Genomic DNA, 14,497 nt, shown 5'->3' with positions numbered 1-14,497 from the left:
GTATAAAGTATGCAAGGAAGTAGAATGTATATTTGATAAGAAAAAACATACAGGGTATGTAGGATGGGTTTTTGATAAGGGAACAATACAGTAATTTTGTCCTAAAGAACAAGAGGAAAATACAGAACAAAAACTCAATGGATATAAAAAGTTGTAGAAGGTTTGCAGGAAAGGAATCTTACCTCATGTGTTCAAAGCTGGCTAACATTGGATAGATTTGTTTATTAAGTTTTCTTAAAAATTAACTTTAATATCAAAAGTACAGTGATGCAAAGCTGGAGTTTGGTTTGCTCTTTGTTGACATAACAGGGTTTTCTTGGTTTGGTGGTCTGCTCTTAATGAGGTATTGTAAAAGGTTTTTCTTTACCTTTTAAGTAATTCTCCTAGGAAACAGATACTGTGTCTTATCAAAATAATTTCCTATGCTTTATGTTAACCCTTATTGTGTCCTTAATTATTTAAGAGAATCAAGTTTTCTTACATTTAAAATAATATAGTCATGTTATCTCCTATATTTACTTTTGAATTATTTTATTGTCACTTTGGTTAAATAAGCAGCAAAGTATTATTTCACAATGACGTAGGATTGTATTTAGTCAAGTATTCTAACCTTTTAACATCTTGGACAATTTTATCCTCCCAGAATCAAATCCAAAGTGAAATCTTGATCTTGAAATGAGTGTATGATTTCTCAGCTCTTGGAAAACCTCAAAGGATTTTTTCTTACATCTTGTAAAAAGAGATGCCAAAAAACAATTAGGTTTATTTGACATGTTCAATTGCATGTAAAGCATTGTTAAATAAGAGATGGTTTAACTTATCTACGTTCTATTTGTATGGATAAAGTGTTATTAATATAAATATTTCAGACATTGAATGAAATTTGTTACTTTCTAGTATATATTCTGGTATAATGTTATCAGGTGTAATTCCAGTTATTATTTTAAATGTTATTTGCCAAAGAAATAACCAAATTCCCCTGTCAGTTACATCATTTTTAGGATGAACTTTCATCAGACCTTTAACCATAGCCATTTTAAGTCTTCTCCCATCAACAGATAATTTATATTTTACTCTGATTCTTTTCTGAAAGTACTTGCAGTAAGCAATAGGCCAGAGTGCTTAAACTTCAACAAAAAAGGACTGTCTCAGAGACCCATGTAAAGGACTAGGACAGCTCTCTGTGGTAGTCTTCTAATGGCATTGCTTAAATTTGAGACCATACCATTCGACTGAGAAGGATTTTCTAGAACTCTAGTGGAGAAGCTGATAAGGTTCATAAAACTGCTAACCCAAGACCAAGTAGAACATGAGTTAATTACATGAGACTGAATGAACTGATGAAGGATGATTATGGCTTTCATTTGGAATATTGCTGCTGGATTTAAGGAAATTCCCCCTTCTCTTAGGTTAAAACTTACAATTTAGTTGATAATAGTTTTGTAAACAGAAATTAAACATTTATCTTTTCTAACTCCTCCAGAATTCAGAGACTTTATGGAGTGTTCTCATTTTAATGGCAATGAGAATCTGAATGGGACATAATTGGAAATACTGGTTATATAACCAAGAATGTGACTGGAATGTCATATTTGAGAATTATGTGCATAGAATTAGATATGACCAGACAATTTTAAGGAACTAAGGTTGACTTTATGGAGTTAATGCTTAGAAAGCCCTCTGCCAAAACTGGACTGGTGTCTGGTTTACTGGATTCCCAGTCTTACAGGTGAATAAGGAAGGTCACTTCTTGGCAGGCCAAGGAAGCTCAGGATATTTTGGGGACCTAGAGGGGAGAGAAATTCACCCAAATCTATAGGTACTGCAGGTGAAATCTGGTGGCAAGTTGTTGGCATGGTTTCCTAGCCTTGGGAAGCTTTTGAAAGTCTAATATGGGATTCCTTAGGAAAAGTTCCAGCAAAGCAAACCTTCAAAGGTTTCTGTGGTCAATTCTTATTCTTGCTACACTTATGTAAATAATAGGCCAAAAATCTACTGAAACCAGATTTACTTCGTAAAGAATAATCTTATGTTGGTTAACTCTGGTGAAAGAAGGGTGAGTGTAGAGAGAAATTTTATGTTTCATTGAAAAACTATAACCCACCCTTGAAGGTTATCAGACTCTAGTCCTGTCCATCATCTTTGATTTTGTTATCCACTTGTAGATTAGACTGAATCCTGCCATCTTGCACATTTTGTTAGTCCTTACCAAATTCCCAATTCTTGTAGTTTCCTCCAATATTTGACTACAACTCTCTAAATTAGTGTTTCCAACTTTTCTCCCACTTTCCTAACTTGGTGTCACTGAGAACTAAAACCTGACTGTCCAGATCCTTACTGGGACTCTAGGTTATCTTGCAAGTTGAACCTGGACAACAGGCAACCTTCATAGTTGGAGCCACTGCTATATAGGTCACTCAGGAAGGTTACTGAAAATTCTACATCTTCCATACTCCAAGAAATATCTTGGTGCTGAGAAGCATGTCACTCTCTGTCACTATGATTTTGCTCTGGGAAGCATGTCACTCTCTGTCACTATGACTGTGACACTGATGTTATGCCATCATCAAAGATACTGAAACTGCAAACCAGTTTCCTCCACCATCTGAAGATGCTTTGAGCCCAACATCTAGAAATCATCTCAATGGCTACTCTTTGGATTCAGAAACTGGATCTGTAGTGTACTTCAGGATTAATCTTTGTTTTTCTTTTTATTTTCATAGAAATTCCCCATTAAATGCCTGCTGATTTGCACCATTCAGCAAATATCCTCTACTACCAAGTCCCAACAATGGTTCAGCTGCCTTAATGAACACAAGGAGCCTGAACAAGAAATGGATTTATATTGTTCAGAGGAAAGAAGAATGTCTCTTCCTTCCTTGAACAAGATGAGGGGCTGAAAAAGACTCTCAGGCCGCGATCTTGGCCCCTTCCTGTCTTTGGTATGCCCACCTCAGGTTTAATAATACTGCTAAATAAGTTTAGCAAGACTCTCCCCACCACCGATATCTGACCACCCTTGTTATCCAGTCAAGTCCTTCATCCCCACCTCTGATGAAAATCTCCTTGACCTGCCTTTGGCAGGAATCCTGTTAAAAAAGAATCCCCATACGCTTGATGTTTCCTTTTAATAATTTTTCATCCACTAACTCCTCATTCTGCCCACTGGTTGGTTATAAACCCACACTTGTCCTTGTTGTATTGGGGGTTGAACTTGATCTCTCTATCCTATTGCAATAGAGTAAGCTCCTGTTGCAATAGTCTTGAATACAGTCTTCTTTACCATTTTAACAAGAATCAGAGTAACTTTTTCTTTAACAGACACAGGATAAAGGAGTTTCTTAGTTGCCAACTAAGCTACAAGAGATACTGGAATCAGCATCTTCTCTTTAAAGGTCATTTTGTCCAATCTCTCACCAGTTTTGGAATTCTTCAGATCTCAACTGGTAGCACAGTACATTATCTTTTCCCCTTACTTTTGGCTGCTTAACACATTTCATGGTAATCACTAATTCATCACATGGAACTGAATAAGAACCATTTAATATGATTATCTTCTCCATTAAAGCTGTCATCATAATTAGAGCTGCAGTGAACTGTTTGCCAAGAATTAAAACTTCTGCCAAGAAAAACTTGGGTGTCATTTTAGAAAAATTTGTAGGTGGGGGAGGAGAAGATCAGGACCATCTGTGTTGGGATACAAAGCTGAATAACGAGAAATAAAGCCCCTTTCCCCAGCTATCTGCCAAACTCTGGCCAGTCGTCCAACTGGACCTTGCCAAAGACTTTAGAATGAATCAACTTTCAAGGCAGTCCAAAGAGTACACCCTCTCAGGGAATGATAGCTTTGGAAAAGTCACTGCTTGAGAAGAGAAAAAAGGCAGCAGGAAAGAAAAATTAGGCCTGCATGCATAAGGCTTCCTAAAAGTTGTTCCAAATGGTTTTGTTTGCCTCCCCACTGTTTCCAGGGCAACCACCTAAGCCAGGACAGAAGTAGAAGGAGACATGAGGCTAGAATGGGACCACCCACTGCAATTCTCATTTTATCTTGATGGCAAGAACCTTTATATCGACTCAGAAGTGTTTGTCAGGTCTCTTGCTGTGAATCACTGGAATAACAATTTGCCCTGATAGAAGTATGTCACAGGCTGCTGCTCTCACATCACCCCATACTGAGGTGTTTTTAAATGAAACCAAATATCCCAGGGGAATTTTCTCTGCACTACTAGCATTGCTTTGTCACACATTTTTAGATTATACCCTGTAAAGTATAGATAAAATGCATTATGCTAATTTCCTCCTGTGTATCTTCTAGCTATTTTTCAGAAAAGTATCTTTGAAATTCAGCTTCTCAGGTAATTGTTTAAAATAAAGAGAAAAATAAAACCAAGGCAGAGAAATGCTCAAACCTGAGACGGCAGCTGCATCACAGCCTGGCACTTTGTAATGAGCATAACTTGTGTCCAGCATGGATTCTAGCTACAAACAGTGGAAGAAGTCCTGTATTGGGGATCATTAGACTTGGGTGTGCCTCCTGGTTCTGGGGATTCTGGACATATGACTGGGAAAATTTATTTGATTTCCCTAAGTCTTAAATTCTTCTTCTATAAAATGAGAAATGTTCAGCAAGATCTCTAAGGCGACTTCCACTTCTCACACTCTGATTCTCTGAGCTAAACTCAGCAAAATGCTCTCAGATCACACATAAAGCAGACCATATTCACTATCTTTAAAAAGAATGAATAAACTCAACCTGTGAACATTAAATTCAGTAGCACTGAAACACTGCAACCTGCATTGTTTATGATCTCTTACTGCACTGGAGTTGTTGATCTATTTCATTTACTGTGCTGGATATCTCCAATTTGCTGCTGATACCGACTCTCCATGGTTCTCCACCCTGGGAGGATTTCCTGTGAGGACAACACATGCTCTTGTCCTTTGACTTGCAGGTGGGCAGGAGATTGAAAGGAGGGCACACTGTGAGGTTGCCCCCTCTCTGATCCCTGCCTGTGAGGTTGTCTGCTGCGAGTTAGCTCCATCCCTCAACCAAAGAGCACAGCTCCTGGAAGGCATCTTCTTTACATAACTGTCTCCAGGCTTCCGTAATGGTTCATAGTTCAGGCTCTATAACAAAATGCCATACACTGGGTGGCTTATAAACAATAAATGAAACAATTTATTTTTCACAGTTCTGGGGACTGGAAGTCTGAGATCAGGGTGCTGGCAGATTTTGTGTCTCTCGGTGTCTGATGAGAGTCTGCTTCCTGATTATAGACTGCTAACTTCTTACTTTATCCTCTGTGATTGAAAAAGGGTGAACTCTCTGGGTTTCCTTAATAAGGGTACCGAACCCACTCATGAGGGCTTCACCCTCCTCACCTAATCACCTCTCAAAGGCCCCATCTAATACTATCACACTGGGGGTTGGAATTTCAACATAGGAATTTTGAGGAGACATGAACATTCAGTCTGTAACAGGCTCCTTCCTCTTGCTGCATCAGGTCTAGGAGCACTGCACAACCCCTGTGGTTTTCTATGCCCTGTATATATTTTTGAAAATTGGTCTTTATTCAGATTTCCTCAAATAATCCAGTTTGAATGAGCCATCTATTGCTTTCCTGTACTCTGACTGATACATTCAGTTTCCTGAGATACAAATATAGCAAGACTGGAAAGGTCATGGTACTTATTACTTCAATATATCAATTTACCTTGAATACATACTTTTCTACCCCTTAATAGTGACTCTGAGAAAAGATAATCTCTATCAGTCCTGTTTGGTTAAACAATACTTTATCTTTGAGGATAGAGATGAAGTTGACCTCTATATGTGCTTGTGTTAGACAGAATTCAGAAGCAGATAATAGAAACTGATTTTGTAGTTTAAGCAGAAAAGGTTGGGATGCAGGAAATCAGATGCTCACAGTTAGAAAGGCTGGAGGAGTGGGCTGGGCTTCCAGGAATGACTTCCAGAACTCTGACATATCTAGAGAACTGTCTCTTGCAGCAGTTAGGAAGCTAGGGAATCAAGCTACCTGCCAGCTCCAAGATCACACTACTTTTGCTACAATTCAGGAATTAGAAAGTTGTAGTCTCAATTGTTGGCCCCAAACCATGTGTACCTGATTTGCACTGTCAGAATGAAGGCTGGCCTGCCTTCCTACTTGGCTCAGCTCTAAATTCAATTTTCACACAATTGCATCTAATTGGTGGAATCTAAATCATATTCCTAGTTGCAAATAAGTCTGAGAAATGTCAGTTTTAGCTTTCTAGCCTCTGTAGTATGGGAAGGCACACTCGGAAGAGACTGGGATAGGTTCTGAGCAAGCTAATCTACTCTGTCACAAGATTATTTCCGAAAGCATGTTTCAAATGGCATATGAAAAAAGATGAACTTTGGAGATTGAAGATAGAGACTAGAATGATAATCTCTGCTCTAAGATTTACTAGCTGTGTTACCTTGGGCAGGATTCACTTAGGACCTATTCCAGGACCTATTAGGCCTATTTTTCATCTGTACAATGGGAATAACAATGCCTGTGTCATAGAATTGTCATTCATATATCCATCTCTGTAACAGATTGTTACCAATTGTGTATAAGTACCAGAAGTCTAGTTGGAAGTAACAGAAATCCAATTGATTGGTTAAGATGAAAAGAAATTTATTAAAGGATATTTTGTAAGTCACAGAAGTCCCAGGAGGGCTAGAGAGCCAGGCTCAGGCTGAACTTCCAGGACACCAGCTAGAACAGGCATCAGAACTAGCTTGAGGACACTGCTACAGTGTCAGCCCCCTCCTAGCACTCAGTGCTACTTTTCCACTGCCAGCAGGAACTGAATTTACTGGTACAAGTGCTACTGCCAGCTCTGTTACCAGAAACTCAACAGTGCCACTCCTGCAAGCCAAGTGGCATTGGTGTTACTCTCACTGGCAAAAATGTATTCCATGTGTCATTTCCTCCTCACACAGGTCTCTTTGCAAAGGCAGTTAGTTACACAAGGGTGTTTGGTGGGGCCTGGGTCACATGGTTATGCCCAGCTATAAGGAGGGCTAAGGAAGCACAATTTCTGACTCTTATCTTGAGGAGGGATACTTAGGGAAACTCCCTAACTAAAGGGAGGGTGTTCACAAAGTGCTGAGATTCAGATAAATGTCCACTACACCTTCTCCAAATGGCTAAGCAACAGGGACATTTACTGGCTTTTGTTCTCACTCTGCTTTCCTCTGCGTAAACACCATCCTCCCCAAAGTAGTTGCATGCTGGTCTCTCAGAGCTGCCAATTTATATTCTATCAGCCAGGCAGTTCCTGTGTAAAGGATGTGTCTCTTTCCCAATGATTCTATCAAAAATCTGTGGCTGACTTTATTGATCTGGCTTGGATCATTTAAGCTTTCCTACATCATTCACTGAGCCAGGGAGATGGAATAAATTAACACATCAGGTCTGGGTTACATGCCAACTGAGTTAGAGAAGTATACGTTCCCTTCTAGAACAGTCTGATTTAAGCATGGGGGAAGAAACTTTTTATAAAGGAAAATTTGGGCAAGCAAAAACAATAGTTTTCTACTATAATCTTCCTGGTGGTTTAATACCCACATATTCTTCCTCTGTTGCATACAATGTCATTAAGTATTCCTACACACAGTTGTGCAACTCTGCCATGTACACCCCAGCACTCCCTCCCTTCCCAGTCTCTATGTCAGTTATTGTGTCCAGTTCTATGTTCTCAGCAATGTGCATTTGATGGTTAATTTATATGTCAACTTGATGGTGCTGAGATATGCCCAGATAGCTGGTAAAGCATTATTTCTGGGTGTGTCTGTGAGGGGGTTTCTGGAAGAGATTAGCATTTGAATAAGTATACCAAGTAAGAAGATCAAATTGAATCAATATACTGAGTACGAAGATTTCAGGTGGGCATCATTCACTCCACTGAGGGCCTGAATAAAATAAAAAGGCAGAGGAGAGAATTTGTTCTTTATGCTTGAGCTGGGACATCCATCTCCTCCTGTCCTTGGACACCAGGGCTCCTGGTTCTTGGGCCTTTGGACTTGATCTGGGACTTATGCCATTGACTCCCCTGGTTCTCAGGCTTTTGAGTTTGGACTGGAAGCACACCACTGGCTTTCTTGGGCCCCCAGTTTGCTGAGAGCAGATCATTGGAATTTTCAACCTCCATAGTCATGTAAGAAACCCCTCATAATAAATCTCTAGAATGTTTCTCTAGCAATAAATTTATTTAGAAACCTAGTATGCTTTCCACTGATACCCAGCATCAGGTTGTCCTCTCTCATGGCAACAGGCCTTGGAGCTCTACTCTTCTCTGCTGCCCTCAGCTGTAAGGCCTCCATTTTGTATATTTCCTAGGGACAATGACAAGCAATAGCTTGAGTTGGAAGAGACAAACCAATCTGGGCTCCCTTATCCCACGCATTTCAGTGTTGTGCTTTAGTGGGGGGCTAAGTGAAGACTTCATCAGGCAATGAAGACTCAAAAACAGATGCTTAGTAGGACTTCCCTTGGGTCCCTTCTTAAATTTCCAGCATCCTATACTTTGCTTCCGCTAACTGTGTCTTGAGGGAGAGAACTTAGCTTTGCTAAACAAGCAAAGTTCACGATTATCTGGCTACTAACTGTCTTTGATCACAGACCACAGACAGAAAGGGCTTCCTTTAACAGTTTCTGTTCTCTCTCTACTTTCTGGTAAGCCAGTTATCTCTTACTTATATTAACTTATCTCAGACTGAAAAAAATATCCAACCTGATCTATCCAGATGTCATTTTTCTACTGACCCTCATAAATCTCTAGCCCACTATACACGTTGCCTGAGTCTCCAAATACAACATACTTATGAAGGTAGCCATCTTCCCAGCCAGAGAAGGAGAAATCCACACCTGTCTCCTGCCTCAGCATGATCTTTCCAACTTCACATTGTCATTCCAAGTGTCAGCTGTGACAGATACTTCCAGAAATCAATTTCTATCTCCATCTATTTCGATTTCTCCATAACAAGCAAACAACAACAACAACAAACCTCTGGCTATCTCAAGTAAAAACAAGGAATGTGCTCAAAGATGTGCAGGAGCACAAAGAGTTAAAAGCTAAGCATCAGATTATGAAAAGAACAGGAATCAAAACAACTCTCTAAGTATCCAGGTAACAAAAACTAATGGCCGGTCTGTTTCGTGGCACTACTGTCGGGATAAGTGATCACAGTCCTTTTCAATTCCTATGTACCCTAACTGAGATTTCACTTTTGGGAGAGTCTTAGAAATAAACCCATACATTCATGGGCAATTGATTTTCAACAAGGGTGCCAGGACAGTTCAAAGGGGATAAGAAGAGTCTCTTCAAGGAACTGTGCTGAGAGAACTGAATATCCATATACAAAAGAATGAAGTTGTACACCTACCTCATATCATACACAAAAATTAACCTAAAATGGATCAAATACCTAAACATAATAGTTAAAATCATAAAACTCTTAGAAAAAAACATAGGTATAAGTCTTTGTGACCTTATCAGACAGTGATTTCTTAGATATGATACCAAAAGCATGAGCAACCAAAGAAAAAAAGAAAAAGTGGACTGCATCAAAATTTAAAACTTTTATGCTTCATAGAACACTATCAAGAATGTGAAAAGATAACCCGAAGAATGGTGGAAAACATTTGCCACAATTGGCCCTCCTCCACAATACCTCCTTTACTATCCATTCTAAATCCCCCCCAGTGCTTAACTATTATCTCTACTTGTTTCAGTGGCTAACCTGACTGTATGAGCAAAACCCACATTCCTGAGGGATCTGAGTCTCACATTTGGCTTTGAATAGTAGCCCATGAAGGTGATAAAATATGAAATATAGGGGTAATATACTAAGTTGTTTTAAGGACTTATATTGTGAGATAAGGCAAGGGTCAGCCTGCCATGCTTTAATAAATAAAGTTTTATTGGAAAAAGCAACTTTCATTCATTTACATATTTTCTATGGCTATTTTCATATAATCAATAGCAGAGTTAAGTGGTTGGCAAAGACATCCTATTGCCTGCAAGGCCTAGCAAATTGACTATTGGCCCTTTACAGAAAAGTTTGCTGACCCCTGCTCTGAGGCAGTCCTTGTCATTAGCTAGTGGCATATTAAAGGGGTGAAACCCTCAGAGGATAGCATCACAAATGTTCCCTTTACCTTGCCTCTTGGTCTCTTCTTATTAATTCTATCCTTAGAGACACCTCTCCCTTCAAAGGATTCAAGATCTGCTGGGAAAAAAATTATGAGCAAGTATGATAGCTCTCCAGTATCCATTCTCCTCTTTTTTAGTAAGAGAACCTTGAAATTTAGCTAGGCAAATTGCTGCCCAAAATAAAGATTGAATTTTCTTGTTTTCCTTGCAGTGAGGCATGGCCACATGACTAAATTATTGTCAATTAGATGTCATTTCAGAGAATATCTCTAATGTAAGGGTTATGCCCTTTGGGTTGTATTTTCTCCTTCTTGGTGGTAGAAATGCAGATGCGATGACCAGCTATCTAGCAGCCACCTTGGACCATGCCTATGTGGTCATACCCTGTGTTGATAAAGAAGAAAGGTTGAAGGAACCTAGTCCCTGCCAAATAGACATTTTATATGAGAGAATAACATCTTGAGTATTAAAGCCACTGTGAAATTGAGTTTTCTGTTTCATGTTACAACACTAAGTCTTATAAATACAGTATCATAGACAGTAGAATTTTGACTCTCTGAGAGCAGGGACCTTGTCTGCATGAGTCATGATTATATTTCCAGCATTTAGAATTATGCCTTGGGCATGGTAGATATTCAGTAAATATTTGTAAAGGTACCCATGAATAAAATATTATGATAAAGAAGAATGAAGGATCACCAGGAATGACTGAGACCATTGTTTCCACATCTAGAGAATTTTTTTAAAATTGTGGTTAAATATATGTAATGTAATCTGTCATCTTAACCATTTTTAAGTGCACAATTCAGTGGGATTAAGTGCATTCCCATTGTTGTGCAACCACTACCACCATCCCTCCAAAAGTCTTCCTATCTTAGTGGGTAAAAATCTGTACCCATTAACTCTACTAACTTCCCATTCTCCCGTCTCCTCAGCTGCTGGCAACCACTATTCTACTTTTTCTCTCTAAAGTCCAGACTATTCTATATACCTCACTTAAATGAAATACAAGATTTGTCCTTTTGTGACTGGCTTATTTTGCTTAGCATAATGTCCTTAGGACTTACCCATGTTGAGGCATATATTAGAATTGCACTGTACTTTAAGGCTAAGTAATATTCCATTGTATGTATATATCACATTTTGTTTATCCACTCACCTTTGATGCTGGGGTTGCTTCCACATTTTGGCTGTTATGAGCTGTGGCTCTATATGCTGCTATAAACATGGGTCTATAGAGAATATTCTTTAAATGTTCAGATGCCTTAGATTCTCTGATTTACTGAGTCACAATCTTAGAAGTGGGAGAAAAGGAATGGGGAGCAATTTGGAAAATATATATATATTTTTTTTTTTTTTTTTTTTTAGATAATTATTTTTTATTGAAGGGTAGTTGACACACAGTATTACATTACATTAGTTTCAGGTGTACAACACAGTGATTCAACATTTATATACATGATAATTCTAAGTACCAGCTATCACCATACCAAGTTGTTACAATATTTTGACTATATTCCTTATGCTATACATTACATCCCGGTTGCTTATTTATTTTACAATTGGAAGTGTGTACTTTTTCTTGGTTGTTGTTGTTAGGGCATCTCTCATTTTTATTGATCAAATGGTTGTTAACAACAATAAAATTCTGTATAGGGGAGTCAATGCTCAATGCACAATCATTAATCCACCCCAAGCCTAATTTTCGTCAGTCTCCAATCTTCTGAAGCATAACGAACAAGTTCTTACATGGAGAACAAATTCTTACATAGTGAATAAGTTACATGGTGAACAGTACAAGGGCAGTCATCACAGAAACTTTTGGTTTTGCTCATGCATTATGAACTATAAACAGTCAGTTCAAATATGAATACACATTTGATTTTTATACTTGATTTATATGTGGATACCACATTGGAAAATATATTTTTTAATGTTTTCCAGGTGATGTTTGATACAGACAGTTTAGTCCCTGGATTGACAATTGGGATTTCCTTATCCCACACAATAAGTATACTCATCTAGAAGTATTTAAAAAAACCAGAATAATGTGTGAATTCAGTATGCTGTAGAAAACCAAGGAGAACTTGAATTATGCAGAAATGGGAAGGGAAGGCATTTCAGATTGAAGAAAAATAAATTTAGAGATACAAGCATTATGATTTTACTTTTGTTGGTGTTCCTAATTATTGAATCATATCTCATTCATATTCTAAATTGACTCTGAGTATATTTTCATTCATCCATTATTGAAAACACCACCACCACCAAGGTATTGTTCCACTAAGTATATAATAAATTCTGTTATGTTTATGAAACACTTCAGAGCAAAATATTGTCAGCTTAACCTTCCAGACACATCTGTTGTTTCTCTGGTGTAAGGATGGGACACCAGGAAAGAAAAGTTGATGCAGAAATATGACCGCATAAAACTGAAATTCATTGAAAATTGTCTTTTGGCTATGATGAAAGACTGTGCAGTTTTTAGTATACAAAATCACTTCCAGCTTTTTCCAATAGCTGAGAGAAAGTCGGCCGGCTGAGATCTTATCCAACATTGAAATGGAATTGCAAACATTCATCAGTTTCTTGGTTGTACCTTTAAGCTAGAGGAGGAATTTTGCCAGAAATCCTATTTTTCCAAATCATACCATCTACTTCTAAATCAATACATCAGTCGTATTCTGCCCCCTTTGGTGAACATTAAAAACAAATTTATCGCTCACCCTTTGATTCTACAAAGATGTTAACTCAGCATTTAATTTTTTCTCTTGATAAAATAGTATGTGTTTCTGATATGTCTGTTTTTAAAATGTCTCATTTTTATAAATTGCTTGGATATATCCAGGAGAATTCCTCCCATTCTGGCTTTAAAATAAATTTTACTAACCTATTTTCATTTTGTAAGTGAACCAGTGATATTTGCTGTGACTTCTGCTTCTTTTCAAATGCAATTCAAGTTACTTGATAAAGTGTGAGATTAACTGAAACTTATGCTGAGAATGTCTTCCTCTTGTTTCTTTAATTCACTCAACAACAAAATAATAAAAAAGCACTTACTGTGTGTCAGGAACTATAAATAATGAGCAGAAAGAGAGAGTTTCTTACATGTACCTTATAGTTAAGTTAGAGAGGCAGACTTTTATGAAAGAATCTCACAAATAAATGTATACTTTCTATACTTAAAAGTAGCAAAATTGAATCCATATTGTGCTTTGAGAGTGAATAACAAAGATCTGGTCTGAGGACTCATGAAAGGCATTTGACCTGAGAACTGAAGGATAAGAAGGTAAGAAGCATAATAATACTGGGATATATATATATGGGAGGCCAAGAGGGTTTTATGAAGAGGGAATGGCATAAACAGAGGTTAAAGGTTGGCCTCTGTGGCTTGAACCCAGGGAGCACATGCAAATGTGCCTCAAATTGTATTAAGGAGTTTTGCCTTTATTCCATGTGCAATGGTGCATTAGCTTGGGTGGATATTAGCTAAGAATCTTTCAGATGCAAGTGATGGAAAACCCAGTCAAACCTGCCTTAAGACAAAATATATATATATTTGGCTTATGTAAAGGTGAAGTTCAGAGTTCAGAGCCCACCCAAGCACAGCTTTATCTGTGGGAGGATGGTATCTTCATGCCCCAGCTCTGATTCTCTGGGATCTCTTGGCTCTGTTCTCACCCTTGTGCTAGCTTAATCTTCAGTCTAGTTCCCATATCATGGTGACAAAAACCAAAGTCCCTGTTTGATTTGCTTAAATCACATGCCCACCTGAACCAATTTCTTTGGCTAGGGGAATGTAGTTCGTTAAGTGGTGTAGGTATTGGTTAAATGCCCTTCCCTAAAACAATCTATGCCTAGGGGAGAGTATGCTAGTTAGGGCTTCCGCAACTCTGGAGCTGGAGGTGGGGGAAATCCCAAACGACTTGGCCAAGGGGTGGTTTCCTAAAAGAAATTTAGAGTGTTATAACCTTAAGGAGGGTGGAAATTTTCTGGACAGAAATCATTAGATATCCAATATATTTTGGAAGAATTTAAACAAAATAAGAATAAAGTAACATAAACATGTGCATTCTCACTCGTGTGCACATGCACGCACAAACACACACACGGTGGCCTTCAAAGTGGAACATGGCTTGAAATGATTGGAGGGGAGCAAGAGTAAATGCAGGGAAGACCAATTCGTAGGTTAGAATAGTAAGTAGTCCAGTGTGAGGACAGCTTGGACAGAGAAAGGCAGTGGAATTGGGAATAATCAGAGAGATTTAAGAGACATTGAAGAGATAAATAAATAAATCTCTCTTTTTTT

General features: G+C 38.2%; 1 protein-coding gene and 1 long non-coding RNA gene across 3 annotated transcripts in view; one reads left to right on the top strand and one right to left on the bottom strand.

Annotated features, from left to right (window-relative positions):
• LOC130679591 (uncharacterized) overlaps positions 1 to 11,223 on the bottom strand; it is a 45,390-nt gene extending 34,167 nt beyond the window's left edge. The window contains exon 1 of the long non-coding RNA XR_008992608.1: positions 10,194 to 11,223. This is a non-coding gene — a long non-coding RNA (uncharacterized LOC130679591). The remainder of the gene's footprint in view (positions 1 to 10,193) is intronic.
• Positions 1 to 14,497, top strand: part of ZNF280D (zinc finger protein 280D) — a 298,762-nt gene that overhangs the window by 90,203 nt on the left and 194,062 nt on the right. The gene's annotated exons all lie outside the window — the stretch shown is intronic.

The sequence above is a fragment of the Manis pentadactyla genome, chromosome 11 (assembly GCF_030020395.1).
Source record: "Manis pentadactyla isolate mManPen7 chromosome 11, mManPen7.hap1, whole genome shotgun sequence".
Lineage (NCBI taxonomy): Eukaryota > Metazoa > Chordata > Mammalia > Pholidota > Manidae > Manis > Manis pentadactyla.
The sequence above is the reverse complement of the archived record's forward strand: the minus strand, read 5'-3'. Positions and strand labels throughout refer to the sequence as shown.